Raw genomic sequence first — 21,733 nt, 5'->3', positions numbered from 1 at the left:
TTTGCGTGTATTGTACATGTTGGTTGCATGTATGTTAAAACAGGGGTACTTATTATATAGAGTTAAAGTTTAGTTACCAGGGTGCTCAATCTTGTAGAATATTTTGATAAACGTTTCTGGATGAAACAACTGAAATCTTGTGATCCACCTTTATATACAGATTATGCGCAACATTAAAACTATGAACTCACCAACCTTTGTGTTGACACTTTTAAGCATATTTATTCTCAGGTTCCTAGAAGTTTTCCACTGTTTTCTTATATGTGATACAAGCTATGTGCATGGAGTCATGCATGCTTTATTCGAGAAAATGTTGCATTCACAAAATCATCACCATGTATCTTATTTTGACTGCATTATCAACGGATGTAGTATTGTAAACTATTAATTACGGTGATTGTCTATATGTAGAAATCATCAAACGTTAAAAACCTTGGAATTTGATATTCAATCATGGTGTGCCTTTTCAAAAGAATGCAATGCTTACAAAACGTATCATGTAGAGGTCAGCACCTCACTGTGAGATCGATGAATGATGTATTCGTCCAAATGGATTTGGACGGATCATCACAAATAACAATAACTCACCATGTCGATCGACAAGAACTTTTGAGGTTTCTTTTGGATTTTCTTCTCTCGTTCCCAAGCCTCGGATTTGTTTCCGATCAACTCCTTGTTCACACTTCATTCCATATCCTTATTTTATATAAGGTTTGAAAAATCTTATTTTAGATATGGCGTAAGGGATGTGTGAAAAAACTTATCGATAACCCGTTCAGCTAAGATTTGACCCATCCAAATAGAACCCATTACAAATAAAACAACCACTTGACAAATCAGCAACCTGAAAATCAGCAATCCAACCCACCTACTTTTAAAAAGATTTTGAAAAGTGTTTCAGTATTGGTATAATAGTGTTTACTTTAGCAAGTTTGTATTTCTCGTGAAAAAGAGCCAAATACTCGATAAACACATGAATCTTTTCAAATTAGTGTAAGAAGTCTAATTTACATGTTTTTGTAAGCACGTAAAAGTGATAACCACAACAGATTAAATAGTTAAAAAAACTGTTATGACAACACATTAGATTACATGCAAGTTCTTAGGAAGACATTGGTTTAAGTACTTACTGAAAATCTATAGGACTGCTGAAACATTATACAAATACATCATTAAAATACACTTCAATCATCTTAAAACATCATATAAGTTCTATAAGCACCATATTACTTTCATTACCAAGCCCATGTTCAATAAACATATAGTGTTTTTATAACTTTGAGCCCAAATATTTTATATATTCACCATTCTTTTAATAGAATAAAAAGCCCGAATTATAATTCTTGACCAATTTCAATAGTTATCATCCAGTTCCAGCAAAGATCAAAATTCAGAAGTTTATCCCAACTATACCATATTAAGCCAAAACCAATATCAAATATCACCTTAATAAAATGAACCCATATAATTATATTTCTACTTTTACCAACATAAACTTTAACATTACTAAAAAAGTATCCTTGACCCATCTTGCAATAAAATTCCAGATCAACCATATCACCTTTATAAATCTGACTTAAACCCAAATAATAAAGGCAAAAATGACCCAATTTCATTAACTCTTGATAAATTAGCACAATAATACAATATCATAACCAAATAGAACAAATACCATAACCAAATAGCAGCATCAAAAGTGACCCAAATTGAAATAATGGCAATAATTACTGGTTTGACCCATTCTTCTGGTTTGACCCAAATTGAAATAATCGCAGTAAGCAATGATTTATAATACAAAATACACAATGATTTATAATGCAACAAAAATACAACAAAAATTCTACCACTCACCAAATGAACCCGTTTAAAGCAAATGTAGAAGGGCTTTTCTAAAAGAAGCAAATGAAAAAGGAAGAATCATGTTATGTCAAATACTGATCTAATTAGAGAAACAATACAAATCGCAATGTCCCTTAGATATAACTACCACATTAAGATACCATATATAGCAGTGCAAGTTGAGGAGAATGAGTAAGAATGCCAGCCATCAAAGCAACTTCCAATCTAATTGCAACTTCCTTGTCCTAAAAGAGACAAACAAAAGTAAATAACCCAGAGAGCCATAAGCAAAAGTCATAAAAATCATTATCGATTATCAATAGAAATTAAAATACATAGATAAATAAATAAAAAGAGTACTTCATAGCTTACGACTGATCATAACCGCATTCATTTCACATTCATTCAACATCAGAAACCCTAATTACATACATATAATTTACCATGCAATATTCATGAAAAAAGAAATACATACATATATAAAGCAGAAACAGATATTAGCAACATATTACGAATATATTCAGAGAAAAATTAAGTTGAAAGAATCATACCATAACTGACCAACAACAGCTCAGGCAACGGTGGCAGTTTTGACCCATTTACAAAAGAAAGTGTATCAAATTTGTAGCATAATAACACCTACAATCATTGGAATCAAAAATGGTATTACAGTTACACGTATTTAGCTATTCCTTATGTAATATTTTCTACCATTACTGCATGGAAACCTTCGGTTTATATGAAAGGGCCAATAATGTGTCATACTCACAATAGAACACTGTTGAATTCATAAAAGTTAGATGAATTTTCATTCCAGTTTATATAAAACACACAACGTGACTATATAGTTAAAAATTAACTTATACACAACCAGGTTCTACTAAATTTGACTCATTACGTAACCAGGTTCAACTAAATTTTTAATAACAGTTCCTTTGAAACTCACAACTTATGTTGATTCTCAAACTTACCAACTTATTGAGTCTATTTACTTCGAGTTGCAACGAATGCAGTGGTTTTTCTACATCAGTTTGAACTTCTCTCATCAACGAACCATCTTGTTTCAGATTGATTAACAAATAATTTTTCCCTAGAATCTATGAAACTCTCTATATCTATCTACACTAATATCAAAAGTAAAACAAATCAAAAACTTCTTCCAACCTGATGTGAGATAAAGACAATACACTTATACTCGTAAAAAACTCATATAAGTAAATAAAATGCTCCATCACAATTACAATCTACATTAAAATATAAAGGTGCTTCAAATTTGATACACTATATCTATGCACCAAACTCTCAACTTTTCGACTGATGTTTGTAAATGTCAACATTGACCCTTTCAATCGTAGTAGCATAAGCGAACTTTGAAAGATACTACAGATTGTATCCAACATTTCGTACCTAACCATGTCTTTAATTCACAATTTGTATATAATTTGTGAATTGAGCAAAATTGAAGCACGAGTCAACTACAACCTGAATTGATTCATTACCCAACCCACTCGAACTGCCATTTCAACATCATATGAATGTACCTCTTAAGACTTGCCATTAGCAGCAGGAATCTATGATGCTTCTCTTTGTTTGTTAAGTTATTTGCCATAAATACCTCTAAACCAAGAATGAGCCTAAAATAACAACATGTCCAAGTTGTTAGAGATGAGAGAGAGAGACATGGTAATTATGATATTATTGTTATTGTCATTCATCGTTCCAGCACACACATATCATATACATAAATAGCCTAGACATCTTAATGGACAAGTAAAGATAAATGAGCCCTTATATCAATGGGCTAACAATACATGGGCATGAGATATATCAGCTAACATCCCCTCGCAGTTGGAGCGGGAGCATTACGGACGCTCAAACTGGCCCTAAACTCATCAAAAAGAACAGTAGGAAGGCCTTTGGTGAAGATGTCTGCATACTGATATCGCGATGGAACATGAAGAACGCGCGCATGTCCTTGCGTCACAAGATCCCACACGAAATGATTTCGTGCGCTGGTGCTGAACCGGGTTACCTGACATGTATACTGCACTCACATTATCACAATACTGTGATGCCCCGTACAAAATTAACGTGTACGGATCATCAACAACAGGATCATTACAAAGTCAAACACTATATGCTGTTTTAAAATAAGTTTGCATTCATAAAAAGGGTTGACGTCTTTACCAACATTAAATGTCTTACATACGATAGTGTGCTTCTACAAACAGGAGGCAATAATAAAAGTACGTGACTCAAAGGTCATTACAAATTCATTGTTCAAAAGTAACATAGTTCGTGAATGCAAGGTAAATGTTTCATGCAGAGACATCTCTAACAAAAGCAGCGGGAGTCTACACGGCAAGACTACTACAGCGAAAGCATCAAACCTCTAAACACCTGAGAAAACATGCTTAAAAATGTCAACACGAATGTTGGTGAGCTATAGTTTAAATCGTAACAGTAATGTAATGTAGGCCATGACATTTCGTATTTCAAAACAGTATGAAATGTATATGCTTAACCGTGGGCACTTGGTAACTAACTTAACGTAATATCACCCCCTAAAAGTACACTTAGCGAGTGCGTAAGTTTACGAAGTATTAAACACCTGTTAAATGCTAGCGTGACTAGCCCGAGTGGGGATGTCAACCCCTATGGATCCATATCTAAGATTCGCGTTCACCGGTTCAAAAACCAATGAGTAAATGTTACCGAGCTAAGGGGAAAGTTTATGCCGTTGTATAATCCACACATATATAAAGTTTAAGTACTCGTGCTTAGTAAGTAAAACGTAAAAAGCGCATGCATTCTCAGTCTCAAAAATAGTTAAAGTAAAAAAGGGATGCTATAACTCACAGTGATTAAGCAGTAAAAGTCGATACGAGATACGTAAGCAAGTAAGTTGGTCCGAAAGGTCCTCAGCCTAATTTAAAAGTTACTAAGTCAGTAATTCATTTCTAAAGGTTTAAAAGTACGTAAGTTAAGTCTTAGGTATCATCATCATCATCATTCATCATCGTAAAAGCTAAGTAAGTTCAACAAATGTAGAGATCGAAATAATAGGCTGACTTTGATCAGCTGCTACGACCTCTACAGAAATTGAAAAGACGCGTAGTCAGTGGCTATGGCTCCGTATGTGAGTCCTCTAGTTGCTGACCAATTTCCAAAACCAAAATCATCTTCGTTTGACCGTGGCTACGGTTTAAGTGCGAGTAGGTCAGAAATTTTAGCACAACGTTACAAAGGTGTAGTGATTTTAAAAAGGCTATAAATCCTAAACCGTAACTCGGATTGAGGCGAGTCTTAAACGAAAAGTCATCTACTCGAACAGGGCTATCTGGAAATCAACTTTTACACTAGCCTCAGAGCCTGATCAGATCCAGAAAACAGTAAGCAAAGTGCTCCGGTGGGATTCTTGGTGCTTGATGCTCATCTCGGTTCTCATCCTTGATGCTTATAGCTTCAAGTGTACAACTCGTTGATGTGTTTGCATCACTTTAACCAAGGTTCTACCATAAATACACAATAATAAAAACTAAGTAAACAATACACAACTCATGTAGGAGTTTGAGGGAATTGATGAACCAAAGTTACATCACTTTCTTAGTTTCAACACATATACTAGTTTCATTAAGCTACCATCTTTGAATCAAACTAAGTAATCAAGACCTTAAGCTAGAGAGCTTAGATCTTAACTAAATATTAAAGATCTTAGACTAATAAGTCTAGATCTCATGATCTTGATGAAAACCCTAAGTCATAACACTTAGACTTTCAACTTTACACAACCATAAGCTATGAAACTTAGATTTTGTAAAGTAAGTGAACATAAGCAATTAAGCTTTTTCTTAATCAAAGTAGAAGATCATAAGTTACACAACTTAGATCAAACACAAAAAGAAAACCCTAAGCTAGAGAGCTTGGATTTCTAACAACAATTATGAGATCTCAAGCTAGTAAGCTTGCATCTTTTGTTTCATAAATCACAAGTCACAAATCTAAACTACAACAAACAAAAGAAGATCATAAACTAACAAACTTTGATCTTATCTTAAATTTTGTAGAAACATCAAGCTAGTAAGCTTGTATTTCAAACTTTCTTGAAGATCCATAAAGTAAAGTGTTGGATCTTCAAGTTACATGAAGATCATAAACATGAGTTTTGATCCTTAAGCATAAATAAAGAGATCTTAAGTTTGTACACTTAGATCTAATAAGTTTATGAAGATTCAAAGCTAAGAAGCTTGAATCCATCATGTTCTTGTTACTTTTCAAAGCAAAGTGTAAATCTACAAAAGTTATAAAGATTCAAGTTACAAAACTTGAATCTTTGTTCATGATGATGATGATACATGAATCAAAGTAAGAAAAGAAAGAAAAAGAGGTTAAGAACTTACAAGTTCTTCAAATATTTGAGAGAGTTTTTAGAGTGAGAAAGTAGAGAGAAGTGTGTGAGTTTGAATGAAATAAAAAAAATGAATGAAGTGTAAGTATTTATCAAAGAAAGAAAAAAAGAAAAAAAAATGATGGTGAGGTAGTGGAGGGTGGCCAATGGTCACAAGGGGTTGGGGGGATCATTTGGCATTTTGTGGTGTGGCTCATGGTGGTGGTACATGGTGATAGTGATATGTTGGGTGATTTGAGACATTATGCAAGCCTTTATTCCTAAGCATGCACACTGCTTGTCTTATTAATCTCATGGGCTTAATTAGGATTACATGGGCTAATTAACCCATTACTAGCCCACTTAAGTTGAGTAGGTGGGGCCATGAAAGTCCACTAAGGTGTTAAGCCAAATAAGGTAACTAGTAAGCCCAAGTAAACACTTAAGCATAATTAAGGGACCATAAAACTAAGTAATAAATATAAATAAAAGTCGAAAAAGTCGGGTCGTTACATTACCCACCTGTTAAAGAAAATTTCGTCCCGAAATTTTAAGCTGGGGTAGATGGTGGAGTCAGAAAAAGGTGAGGATACTTCTGCATCATTTGATCCTCTCGTTCCCAGGTAAACTCAGGTCCTCGTTTGGCATTCCATCGGACTCAGACAATTGGAAATTTATTGTGCTTGAAAGTCTTAACCTCACGGTCCATGATTTCGACAGGTTCTTCCATGAATTGGAGTTTGTCATCAATCGTAAGCTCCTCCAGTGGTATGACAAGTTCCGGTTCAGCAAGGCACTTCTTCAAATTTGATACGTGGAAGGTAGGATGAACGGAGCTCAATTGAGTCGGAAGGTCTAAACGGTAAGCAACGGGTCTGACACGCTCCAAGATTTCAAAAGGACCAATGTATCACGGGTTTAACTTTCCACGCTTTCCGAATCGGATGACACCTTTCCAAGGTGCGACCTTCAACATTACACGGTCACCCACGTTGAATTCGAAGTCTTTACATTTAAGGTCGGCATAACTCTTTTGGCGATCACGGGCCATCTTGAGCCTCGCTTGAATTTGGACAATCTTCTCGGTTGTTTCATGGACTAACTCGGGTCCGGTGATTTGCTTTTCGGCTACTTCGGCCCAACAGATAGGAGAACGACATTTGTGGCCATACAATGCTTCTAAGGGTGAGGCATTAATACTCGAATGAAAACTGTTGTTGTAAGAGAATTCGGCTTGCGGAAAATGCCTTTCCCAAGCCTTTCCGAAATCAATAACACAAGCACACAACATGTCCACCAAAGTCTGAATCGTGCGTTCACTTTATCCGTCAGTTTGCGGGTGATATGCAGTGCTCACTTTGTCCATCGGTCTGCAGGTGATACGCAGCGCTCATGTCGAGACGAGTCCCCAAGGCATCTTGCAAAGAACGCCAAAATCTGGAAGCGAAACGGGTATCGCGATCTGAGATAATCGATAAGGGCACACCATGACGAGATACAATCTCTTTTATGTATAGCTGGGAGAGTTTTTCCATTGTATCAGTTTCCTTCATAGCTAGGAAGTGAGCAAATTTGGTAAGACGGTCAATAATAACCCAGATAGTATCGTATCCGCCGTCATCTTTGGTAGCTTCGTAATGAAGTCCATCGTTATCCTTTCCCACTTCCATTGTGGGATTTCCAGTTGCTGAAGTAACCTAGATGGCCTTTGATGTTCGGCCTTAACCTTCAAACAAGTTAAACACTTTCCAACATAAGTTGCAACATCCTTCTTAAGATTTGGCCACCAGTACTGTTCCTTGAGATCGTGGTACATCTTACCGGCTCCTGGATGAATCGAATATCTTGACTTGTGGGCTTCGTCTAGAATGAGGCTTCGTAAATCTCCATAACTAGGCACCCAAATCCTTCCGGCAAAGTACCGGAGTCCAGTCTCCTTGACCTCAAATCGGGAAACGAGAATGTTTAAACGTTCTTGAGAAATATTCTCTTCCTTGAGAGCCTCATCTTAGGCTACTCAGATCTGGCTATTGAGGTTCGAATGAGTGGTGATGTTCAGGGCCCGAACACGAAGAGGTACCATCCTCTCCTTTCGGCTCAAGGCATCGGCTACAACATTTGCCTTGCCAGGATGGTAACGGAGTTCACAATCATAGTCGTTCAACGTCTCAATCCAACGACGTTGTCTCATATTCAGCTGTTTCTGGTCAAAGATGTGTTGGAGGCTTTTGTGGTCAGTGAAGATAGTGCTCTTTGTTCCATAAAGATAGTGTCTCCACAGCTTTAATGCGAAGACAATGGCTCCAAGCTCGAGATCGTGCGTTGTGTAATTTCACTCGTGAATCTTCAGTTGACGAGAGGCGTAAGCAATGACCTTATTTCTTTGCATCAATACGCAACCAAAACCATTTCTCGAAGCATCGCAATATACGACGAAATTGTCATTGCCTTCAAGAAGGGATATGATAGGTGTGGTGATCAACTTCTGCTTCAAGGTTTGAAATGCTGATTCTTGTTCGGTTTCCCAAACGAACTTCTTCCCTTTGTGAGTCAGCGCGATCAAAGGACGCGCAATCAGAGAGAAACCTTCAATAAATCTTCGATAGTAACCGGCGATGCCTAAAAATTGGCGGATGTGAGTAGGAGTAGTGGGGGTCTCCCACTTGCTGATAGCTTCGATCTTTGCGGGATCAACTTTGATACCCTAGTCGCTCACAATATGACCCAGAAATTGGACTTCCTTCAACCAAAATTCACACTTGGAGAATTTTGCATAAAGTTGCTCTTGTCTCAAGAGTTCCAACACTAGTCGAAGATGTTGCTCATGTTCTGCTTCACTTTTGGAGTAGATGAGGATATCATCTATAAAAACGATAACGAACTTGTCCAGGTATGGTTTGCATACACGATTCATGAGATCCATGAACACGGCAAGTGTATTGGTTAAACCGAATGGCATCACCAGAAACTCATAGTGACCATAACGAGTTTTGAATGCAGTCTTCATCACATCGCTCTCCTTCACTCTCAACTGGTGATAACCGAATCGCAAATCGATCTTAGAGTAAACGCTCGATCCTTGCAGCTGATCGAAAAGATCTTCGATTCTAGGAAGGGGATACCGATTCTTGATCGTCAATTTGTTGAGTTCGCGATAGTCGATGCACATGCAGAAAGATCCGTCCTTCTTCTTCACAAATAAAATAGGAGCGCCCCAAGATGAAAAACTTGGTTGGATAAATCCACGGTCTAGCAGTTCTTGTAGTTGACTCTGCAACTCTTGCATTTTGAAAGGTGCGAGTCGATAAGGTGCGCGAGCTACATGTGCAGCTCCTGGCACTAAATCGATCTGAAACTCCACTGCTCTCAGTGGTGGTAATCCAGGCAATTATTCCGGAAAGAAGTCGGGAAATTCGTTCACAATTCGCACATCATCCACGCTCTTCACCTCGGTTTCTAAGGCTTTCACATGTGCTAAAACAGTAAGACGTCGTTTCTTCATGATCTTTTGTGCTTTCATGCAACTAATGAGGTTCAGCTTCGAGTTACATCTCTCTCCATAATTAATCAGTGGCTCACCATTTCCATGTGGTATACGAAGAGCTTTATCTCCACAGATAATGTCGGCCCTTACCTTGGTCAACCAGTCCATACCAACAATCACATCAAAGCTTCCCAAATTGATTGATATCCAGTCAATCTAGAAATCCACACCAGCTATGTTGATAATTCCTCCTCGGCTAATTTGGTCAATTTTCTCGAGTTTTCCATTGACTACCTCAACAAGCATACTCTCCTTTAAAGGAACTAACAACCAATTTATCTTAGAGAAAAAGTGTCTACATACGTAACTCTTATCGACACCAGTATTAAACAGGACAGAAGCTAATAGATTGTTGATAGTGAATATACCTGTAACCAAGTCGGGGTTCTCACGGGCATCCCTTGCATTTACGTTGAAAGCTCTTCCACGCGCTGGCCAGCCATCCTTTCTCTTATTGGGACATTCATTCCTGAAGTGGCCCTGTTGTCCGCACTCATAGCACTTCCTTGGTCCAGTAGGGTTTGTATTTATAGCTGGGATGGTGATCTTGCAGTCTATGCCAATGTGCCCAGTCCTTTTACACTTTTCATAGACCACACTGCAGTACCCGGTATGATGCTTGTAGCACCTCTTACACTGCAGAAGACTACCCTTGTAGTTAGGGTTCGAGCTAGGGTTCGGGTTGGGGTTCCTCCAGTCGTTGTTTCCCTTGAAACTCTCATGCCTCTTTACTGGGTTTTGATCAAAGACTCTTCCCTTGTTGTTGTCCCACTTACGTTTCTCATTACTAGCTCCCGATTCTGATTTCGCCTTCTCTGGTTCCTTGCTGGTAATTTGGTTCATCAGGGTGTGCGCCATGTGCATAGCTTCTGCGACATTTGCTGGTTTCGAAGAGGTGACATTTCCCTGAATGGTCTTGGGAAGTCCCCACAAGTATCGTTTCATTCACTTAAATTCAGGGGTAACCATCATGGGGCACATCAGAGCTAATTCTAGGTACCTTCGGTTATAGCCATCAAGATCAGTTCCCACAACCTTCAACTCCCAAAACTCAGCTTCCATTTTCTGTATTTCTGTTCTGGGGCAGTACTCCTCGATCATGTCCCCTTTGAATTCCTTCCACAGGGTAGCATAAGCCTCATTAATTCCCTTAGCATGAGCAAGTGTGTTCCACCAGGTTAAAGCGCCGTCCGACAGGGTACAGGAGGCATACTTAGTTTTGTTCATTTCTGAGCAGTTACTCACACGAAATACAGCTTCCAATTTCTCAAACCATCTTGTCAGTCCAACTGGCCCCTCAGTACCACTGAAATTGTGGGGCTTGCAGCTCTGAAATTCCTTATAAGTGCACCCATTTTGAATGTGCTGGTTAACCGGTGGAGCTTGGGGATTAACATCCGCCATAGCTGCTGCTACTCGAGTAGCAATCATTTCCTCGATCTGTGCCGCTGTGGGCGTTTCCCTTGGAACTCTTCCGTTTGCCATTCATCTTCTAAACAAAAATTTTGACTTAAGTCAAAATCCAGCATTCAATAAATAATAATAATAATATAGCATAAGGCACCCAGTATGGAATCAACACAACACACAATTATTAAGTAATGCAACCAGATACAGATACCACAAAATCATCATACAGTAGCATAAATAGAACACCGTACAAAATTTAAACAACATTAAGTTCTATTCATTAATAAGAAAGTTGCATACATCCGCATAAGGTTCGTACAATACATGAGTAAAACATGAAACTACCAACATGGTTACATAGAAAAATCTAATACAATAGTCCTATGGTGATGGCGGGTAAATGATGTCCATCAGGTGGGTCATCTGTTCCTCGAGCTCAGTTACCCGAGCACGGAGGATATGCACTTCCCTCGTCAGTTCTTCGACGACGGGGGATGCTGGTGGGGCAGGCGGTGCAGATGATGCTGGTGGTGCAGATGGTGCAGTACCAAAAGTAGATGGTGCGTAACGGGAAACCTTACGCACGAATGGATCAGCAGGGTATGGCACAACCCACTTACGGGCGGTAACCCTAACCATCCGTACACGTGCGTCCAAGAACGGTCTACCTCCGTTAACCCCAGGAATGACAGTACCATCGAAACGATACCGATTCTTCGGCGGGGTAGAGGGCGGCTGCACGGGCTCCTCCTCAGGGTCCTCCTCAGAGTCCTCCTCGGAATCCTCGTCGCTGGAGTCATCAAATGATGAATCGCCCGAATCATCTGAGGGTGGATGTGCCTGTCCGGTGGTCATAAGCCGATATCTGCCGGGCGGGATTGGCACGACACGTCCATCAGCAAGGCGTCTAGCCCAATGTCCATGCTCATTATGGAAAGGACCGTCCCTATTTCCCCCAGGAATCACAGCACCACCGGAATGGTGATGTGGCTCCGGGAGTCCCGGGCTGGGTGGAGCTGGAATCTCCTCTGGATCCTCGCCTCCATCTGAGATGACCATCGGGTCAGATGCGTGGCTACTATCCCCAGAGGACGAATCGCCAGTCTAACATAGTTGGGGATGAAATGTCCCGTTCATATTGATTATAAACGTTCCATATTAATTGATTTCATTGCGAGGTTTTGACCTCTATATGAGATGTTTTTCAAAGACTGCATTCATTTTTAAAACAACCATAACCTTTATTTTATCAATAAAGGTTTCAAAAGCATTACGTAGATTATCAAATAATGATAATCTAAATATACTGTTTACACACGACCATTACATAATGGTTTACAATAGAAATATATTACATCGACATATGTTTTTTGAATGCAGTTTTTACATAATATCATACAAACATGGACTCCAAATCTTGTCCTTATTTTAGTATGCAACGGAAGCTCTTAATATTCACCTGAGAATAAACATGCTTTAAACGTCAACAAAAATGTTGGTGAGTTATAGGTTTAACCTATATATATCAAATCGTAACAATAGACCACAAGATTTCATATTTCAATATACATCCCATACATAGAGATAAAAATCATTCATATGGTGAACACCTGATAACCGACATTAACAAGATGCATATATAAGAATATCCCCATCATTCCGGGACACCCTTCGGATATGATATAAATTTCGAAGTACTAAAGCATCCGGTACTTTGGATGGGGTTTGTTAGGCCTAATAGATCTATCTTTAGGATTTGCGTCAATTAGGGTGTCTGTTCCCTAATTCTTAGATTACCAGACTTAATAAAAAGGGGCATATTCGATTTCGAAAATTCAACCATAGAATGTAGTTTCACGTACTTGTGTCTATTTTGTAAATCATTTATAAAACTTGCATGTATTCACATCCCAAAAATATTAGATTTTAAAAGTGTGACTATAACTCGCTTTCACAGATTTTTACTTCGTCGGGAAGTAAGACTTGGCCACTGGTTGATTCACGAACCTATAACAAATATGTATATATATATATCAAAGTATATTCAAAATATATTTACAACACTTTTAATACATTTTGATGTTTTAAGTTTATTAAGTCAGCTGTCCTCGTTAGTAACCTACAACTAGTTGTCCAATGTTAGATGTACAGAAAAAATTGATATATATTATCTTGAATCAATCCACTACCCAGTGTATACACGTCTCAGGCTAGATCACAACTCAAAGTATATATATTTTTGAAATCAACCTCAACCCTGTATAGCTAACTCCCACATTACTGCATATAGAGTGTCTATGGTTGTTCCAAATAATATATACACATGGGTCGATATGATATGTCAAAACATTTGCATACGTGTCTATGGTATCCCAAGATTACATAATATATTAGAATACATGTATAATACAATATAAGTTAGCTAGGATATGATTAATATAGATTTGTTACCAATTTTCACGTTGCTACAACAAGAAAAATTATCCAATCTTGATTTACCCATAACTTCTTCATTTTAAATCCTTTTTGAGTGAATCAAATTGCTATGGTTTCATATTGAACTCTATTTTATGAATCTAAACAGAAAAAGTATAGGTTTATAGTCGGAAATATAAGTTACAAGTCATTTTTGTAAAGGTAGTCATTTCAGTCGAAAGAACGACGTCTAGATGACCATTTTAGAAAACATACTTCCACTTTGAGTTTAACCATGATTTTTGGATATAGTTTCATGTTCATAAGAAAAATCATTTTCCCAGAAGAACAACTTTTAAATCAAAGTTTATCATAGTTTTTAATTAACTAACCCAAAACAGCCCGCGGTGTTACTATGACGGCGTATGTCCGGTTTTACAGTGTTCTTCGTGTTTCCAGGTTTTAAATCATTAAGTTAGCATATCGTATAGATATAGAACATGTGTTTAGTTGATTTTAAAAGTCAAGTTAGAAGGATTAACTTTTGTTTGCGAACAAGTTTAGAATTAACTAAACTATGTTCTAGTGATTACAAGTTTAAACCTTCGAATAAGATAGCTTTATATGTATGAATCGAATGATGTTATGAACATCATTACTACCTCAAGTTTTCTGGATAAAGCTACTGGAAATAATAAAAATGGATCTAGCTTCAAAGGATCCTTGGATGGCTTGAAAGTTCTTGAAGCAGAATCATGACACGAAAACAAGTTCAAGTAAGGTTTCCACTCGAAATAAGATTGTTATAGTTATAGAAATTGAATCAAAGTTTGAATATGAGTATTACCTTGTATTAGAAAGATATCTTACTGTAAATAATAAAGATTTCTTGAGGTTGGATGATCACTCTACAAGATTGGAAGTAAGCTAGCAAACTTGGAAGTATTCTTGATTTTATGAAACTAGAACTTGTAGAATTTATGAAGAACACTTAGAACTTGAAGATAGAACTTGAGAGAGATTAATTAGATGAAGAAAATTGAAGAATGAAAGTGTTCGTAGGTGTTTTTGGTCATTGGTATATGGATTAGATATAAAGGATGTGTAATTTTGTTTACATGTAAATAAGTCATGAATAATTACTCATATTTTTGTAATTTTATGAGATATTTCATGCTACTTTCCAAATGATGGTTCCCACATATGTTAGGTGACTCACATGGACTGCTAAGATCTGATCATTGGAGTGTATATACCAATAGTACATACATCTAAAAGCTGTGTATTGTACGAGTACGAATACGGGTGCATACGAGTAGAATTGTTGATGAAACTGAACGAGGATGTAATTGTAAGCATTTTTGTTAAGTAGAAGTATTTTGATAAGTGTCTTGAAGTCTTTCAAAAGTGTATGAATACATATTAAAACACTACATGTATATACATTTTAACTGAGTCGTTAAGTAATCGTTAGTCGTTACATGTAAGTGTTGTTTTGAAACCTTTAGGTTAACGATCTTGTTAAATGTTGTTAACCCATTGTTTATTAAATCAATTGAGATGTTAAATTATTACATTATCATGATATCATGATGTATTAATATATCTTAATATGATATATATACATTAAATGTCGTTACAACGATAATCGTTACATATATGTCTCGTTTCAAAATCATTAAGTTAGTAGTCTTGTTTTTACATATGTAGTTCATTGTTAATATACTTAATGATATGTTTACTTATCATAATATCATGTTAACTATATATATATCCATATATATGTCATCATATAGTTTTTACAAGTTTTAACGTTCGTGAATCGCCGGTCAACTTGGGTGGTCAATTGTCTATATGAAACCTATTTCAATTAATCAAGCCTTAACAAGTTTGATTGCTTAACATGTTGAAAACATTTAATCATGTAAATATCAATTTCATTTAATATATAAAAACATGGAAAACTTCGGGTCACTACAGGGGACAACCACCGACCCACCCAGTGCCTTCCCAGCTAACCGCCTGGTGACCACTGAGTGTACCTCAAATACTGATTTTAGGGCCTGCCTCTCGGCTACTGCCAACCTTCGTAAGGGATCGCAAGGAGTAAGAGCCAATGTTTTGCCACATGTCACACTGTGAGAACCTCCTTTACGACTAACCCGCACCAACGGTGTTAAACCAGCTCTGATGCCAACTCTAACGATCCGTCCTAATCTATCTGGATGAATACGTTACAATTAGTTACATCGCGAGGTACTTGACCTCTATATGATACATTTTACAAACATTGCATTCGTTTTTAAAAGACAAACTTTCATTACATTGAAAGTTGACGCCATGCATACCATTTCATAATATATCCAACTATAATTGACTTAATAATAATCTTGATGAACTCAATGACTCGAATGCAACGTCTTTTGAAATATGTCATGAATGACTCCAAGTAATGTCTCTAAAATGAGCAAATGCACAGCGGAAGATTTCTTTCATACCTGAGAATAAACATGCTTTCAAGTGTCAACCAAAAGGTTGGTGAGTTCATTAGTTTATCATAAATAATCATTTCATAATTTTTAATAGACCACAAGATTTTCATTTCCATTTCTCATAAATATACGTCCCATGCATAGAGACAAAAATCATTCATATGGATTGAACACCTGGTAACCGACATTAACAAGATGCATATAGAATATCCCCATTATTCCGGGACACCCATCGGACATGATAATTTCGAAGTACTAAAGCATTTCAAATTCCAGAATGGGGCTTGTTGGGCCCGATAGATCTACCTTTAGGATTCGCGTCAATTAGGGGTGCACTAATTCTCAAAATTAGTGATGTTCCCTAATTCTTAGGCTACCAAGCTAAAAGGGGCATATTCGGCTTCGATCCATTTAACCATATAATGTAGTTTCAATTACTTGTGTCTATTTCGTAAAACAGTTATAAAAATAGCGCATGTATTCTCAGTCCCAAAAATATATATTGCAAAAGCATTTAAAAAGGGAGTAATGAAACTCACCATACTGTATTTTATAGTAAAAATACATATGACGGAACTGAACAATGCAGGGTTGGCCTCGGATTCACGAACCTATATCATGTGTGTATTTATTAATAAACATAGTTGAAATCGAATAGATATATATGGTTCTATTAGTTATATACTTTTTATATTAATAATATATATATGTTTTATATATTCATTTTGTATATGAAAATATAAATTTTATTATGTTATATGTAGTATATATGTATATATATCGTTTGCTTGTTAAAATATATAGTTATTATAATAATACCAAGATATTATTTGTAATGGTAAAAATGATAATAATGATAACACCTAATGTTACTAATAAAATATTAAGGTTAATAATTTTTGTTAATATTAATATTGATGATAGTTTTTGATTATAAATCTCATAATAATAATATTAGTAGTGTTTGGTAACAATGAATAATTTAGTAATAATGGTAACGAAAATAATAATTTTTGACATTAGTACATAATACTTAATAATAATAATTATAACCATCTTATTATTAATGGTAATCTTAATAATAATAGTTATATTAATAATAATAATAATAATGATAATAAATCTACAATGATACTAAAACTAATATTAATCCTAATAATAATAGTTTGTATTATTTTCATAATAACAATTATAATAATAGACCTAATCATAATAATACTTATATTGATATTAATAATACTAATAATTATGAATAATACTTAGTGATTTTTTATAATAGCAAAATGATAATAATAATAATCATAATGTTACTAATACCTAATTATAATAGTAATTGATAATTACATACATTTGTTAGTAACATTAGTAACAATAATAATTTTAATGTTAATATTAATAACAATAACAATAATAATCATAACACTAGTAACAATAATAATAATAATAATAATATTTAGTAGTAATTATCATACTAATAATAATAAGTATTAATTAATCATAATAATAATAATAATAATAATAATAATAATAATAATAATAATAATAATAATAATAATAATAATAATAATAATAATAATAATAATAATAATAATAAACTACCTCAACAAGAGTTCCCAAAAAAATGTTACTACACGCCCAGGTTTGGGCTCGAACCCATGACCTTCTGTTAACACAACACACTCCTAAACCAACCAGTCCACTTTGATTTTCTGTTTTAATACCCATTTAAATCCTATTAAACCGTTTTCTGTTCCATGTTCTTCTTCTTCAATAACAAATCGAACAGGGACTAACACACTTGTTACAACAAAGCTTTGAAACGAGTTTTAGGATTTGTAAATTAAAAAGGAACGATTTTCTAGTTGAATTAACTCAACAGATTTACAAAATAAATAAAGATACAGAGTGCTCATGCTGCCGTTCGTAGATAAAAATAAATAAATATTGATATCGAATTTTAGGACGTTTCACATAATATTTACAACATGAAAGATGTTGTAAATCCTCATTAGAAACTTTTCAAATCAACAATTGTTTCAAAAACATCAATACAAATTCGAATTTCCCCAAGATAACTTCGGTTGACTTTTTGATATAAAACTTTGACCTCAAAATTTGTACTTGATACGAAGAATTGAGTTCTGAATCTTTGCAGGAAGCTTAAACAAAAGATTTCTAACTTAATAGCTTTTAAGGATTTTAAAATTCTATTTGAAATTGATGTTTTTAAAAATTGAGTCAAGAACAGAGCAGAAGCTGAGTTCTTCATCTTTTCTGCTTTAATTTGATTAGAGGGATGTTGTTAAGGGTGTTTGTAATTGATAATGGATAATGTAAAAATCGTTTTCTATCATTTTTAACTGAATGTGAGTGGTTTAGGTAAGATATGGTATTCAATTTTGATTTACTCAGAAAATTAAATAAAATAAATAAATAAAGGAGAATCTGATTGATAATAGTTTTTGGATTTACCCTTGATTAGCCACTGATTTGTATGACCAAATTAATCAGACAACAATCACCTACAGTCTTGATGACGATTTGAAACTGAAATCCTAGCTATACAAATTATCAGTATTTACATATTGTATTTATAATTATATATCATATTATATGTATTTATCCATATTTATAGCTGAAATTTATATATATATATTATATATATATATCAGTATTTGTAAAACTATATATATATATATATATATATATATATATATATATATATATATATATATATATATATATATATATATATATATATATATATATATATATATCCACTTTATATATATATTTATGTAAATGTATGTTAAATATTTAAAGGAACATAATAATATTTATATACAAACAATAATATTAATTTTAATAATAATAATGAAACTAATAATAATAAAAATGGTAATAATTCTATTATTAATGTTAATAATAATAAAATGTGTTATATTCCACTAAATATTAACAATAACTCTAATAGCCATAAAATTGTTCTTAATGATATTAGTATTAGTAATATCTAATAACAATTACTAATATCAATCATAATAAATATAATTTTAAATGTTACTACTAGTTATAATAATAATGATATTAACAATATTTATAATAATAATAATAAGTACTAATCAAATGTACCAAATTTTATATAATAATATTAATAATACTGATATTACTACTAATATTTATATATCTAATAATTTTTAATATAACAATTATATTTTAACTTGTATTATATGTTATAAGTTGTGTGATATCTATTAATCATATAACCTATTATATAATAGTTTTTATTGATTCACTATTATTTATAGATTTTATATATGTTGTATAAAAATAATTATACATAGAAATTATACATATTTATATATAGATTCCTTTTAAATTACTTCATAATTATTTTGTAACTTATTTTACATATTTTAATGTTTAAATTATATTTTATAAATTCAAATTACTATATATTCTTACATTTATATATATATATATATATATATATATATATATATATATATATAAATATATATATTTAATTACATATGTATTTATAGACAAATTATTCGTGAATCCTTGGGAATAGTCAAAGGTCAAATGTATACATGAGTATAGTTCAAAGGTTTTAAGATTTCAATATTTCAGACTTTGCTTATTGTGTCGGAACATATAAAGATTAAGTTTGAATTTGGTCGAAAATCTCCGGGTCGTCACAGCCAGAGTCGCTGGAGGGTAGCGATGATGGGATCTGTGAGTCAGCAGCAATAGCATGCGAGGTGGCAGATGAATCTGAGTCGCTCTCTAAATCAATGATAATGGGCGGTATGTCCGACATCTAAACAAGGAAAAATAACTTTTTCCATGTCAGTAAGTCATATAGCAAGCACGTATTAGGCAAAGTAACTACGACAGTCTAGATCATATATAGCAGTAAATAGCATGACAATAATAACAAATCGTACAGAAGTATCATGCAATCGAAAGCAGATAGTAGCATGCAGTAGTGAAAACAAGTAGCAGTATACGACATATAGCAGTAAAAGTAAGTAGCAGCATGCAGCAAGTTCCGCAAAAACAAGTAAACTAGCGAGTTGTAGATTAGTCTTATTAGTGAATCCTACTTGGCTCAGTCTAGACTCACTAATGCAACCTAATTCCCTACAACCAATGCTCTGATACCAAATGTGACACCCCGTACAAAATTAACGTGTACGGATCATCAACAACAGGATCATTACAAGGTCAAACACTATATGCTGTTTTAAAATAAGTTTGCATTCATAAAAAGGGGTGATGTCTTTACCAACATCAAATGTCTTACATACGATAGTGTGCTTCTACAAACAGGAGGCAATAATAAAAGTACGTGACTCAAAGGTCATTACAAATTCATTGTTCAAAAGTAACATAGTTCGTGAATGCAAGGTAAATGTTTCATGCAGAGACATCTCTAACAAAAGCAGCGGGAGTCTACACGGCAAGACTACTACAGTGGAAGCATCAAACCTCTAAGCACCTGAGAAAACATGCTTAAAAACGTCAACACGAATGTTGGTGAGCTATAGTTTAAATTGTAACAGTAATGTAATGTAGGCCACGAGATTTCGTATTTCAAAACAGTATGAAAAGTATATGCTTAACCGTGAGCACTTGGTAACTAACTTAATGTAATATCACCCCTTAAAAGTACACTTGGCAAGTGCGTAAGTTTACGAAGTATTAAACATCCGTTAAATGCTAGCGCTACTAGCCCGAGTGGGGATGTCAACTCCTATGGATCCATATCTAAGATTCGCGTTCACCGGTTCAAAAACCAATGACTAAACGTTACCGAGCTAAGGGGAAAGTTTATGCCGTTGTATAACCCACACATATATAAAGTTTAAGTAGTCGTGCTTAGTAAGTAAAACGTAAAAAGCGCATGCATTCTCAGTCCCAAAAATAGTTAAAGTATATAACTCACAGTGATTAAGCAGTAAAAGTCGATACGAGATACGTAAGCAAGTAAGTTGGTCCGAAAGGTCCTCAACCTAAGTCAAAAGTTACTAAGTCAGTAATTCGTTTCTAAAGGTTTAAAAGTACATAAGTTATGTCTTAGGTATCATCATCATCATCATTCATCATCGTAAAAGCTAAGTAAGTTCAACAAATGTAGAGATCGAAACAATAGGATGACTTTGATCAGCTGCTACGACCTCTACAGAAATAAAAAAGACGCGTAGTCAGTGGCTATGGCTTCGTATGTGAGTCCTCTAGTTGCTGACCAATTTCCAGAACCAAACTTATCTTCGTTTGACCGTGGCGATGGTTTAAGTGCGAGTAGGTAAGAAATTTCAGCACAACGTTACAAAGGTGTAGTGATTTTAAAAAGGCTATAAATCCTAAACCGTAACTCGGATTGAGGCGAGTCTTAAACGAAAAGTCATATACTCGAACTGGGATATCTGGAAATCAACTTTTCCAGTAGCCCAGGAGCCTGATCAGATCCAGAAAACAGTAAGCAAAGTGCTCCAGTGGGATTCTTGGTGCTTGATGCTCATCACGGTTCTCATCCTTGATGCTTATATCTTCAAGTGTACAACTCGTTGATGTGTTTGCATCACTTTAACCAAGGTTCTACCATAAATACACAACAATCAAAACTAAGTAAACAATATA

The sequence above is a fragment of the Rutidosis leptorrhynchoides genome, chromosome 2, assembly GCF_046630445.1.
Source record: "Rutidosis leptorrhynchoides isolate AG116_Rl617_1_P2 chromosome 2, CSIRO_AGI_Rlap_v1, whole genome shotgun sequence".
NCBI lineage: Eukaryota > Viridiplantae > Streptophyta > Magnoliopsida > Asterales > Asteraceae > Rutidosis > Rutidosis leptorrhynchoides.
Note: the sequence above shows the minus strand (reverse complement) of the source record.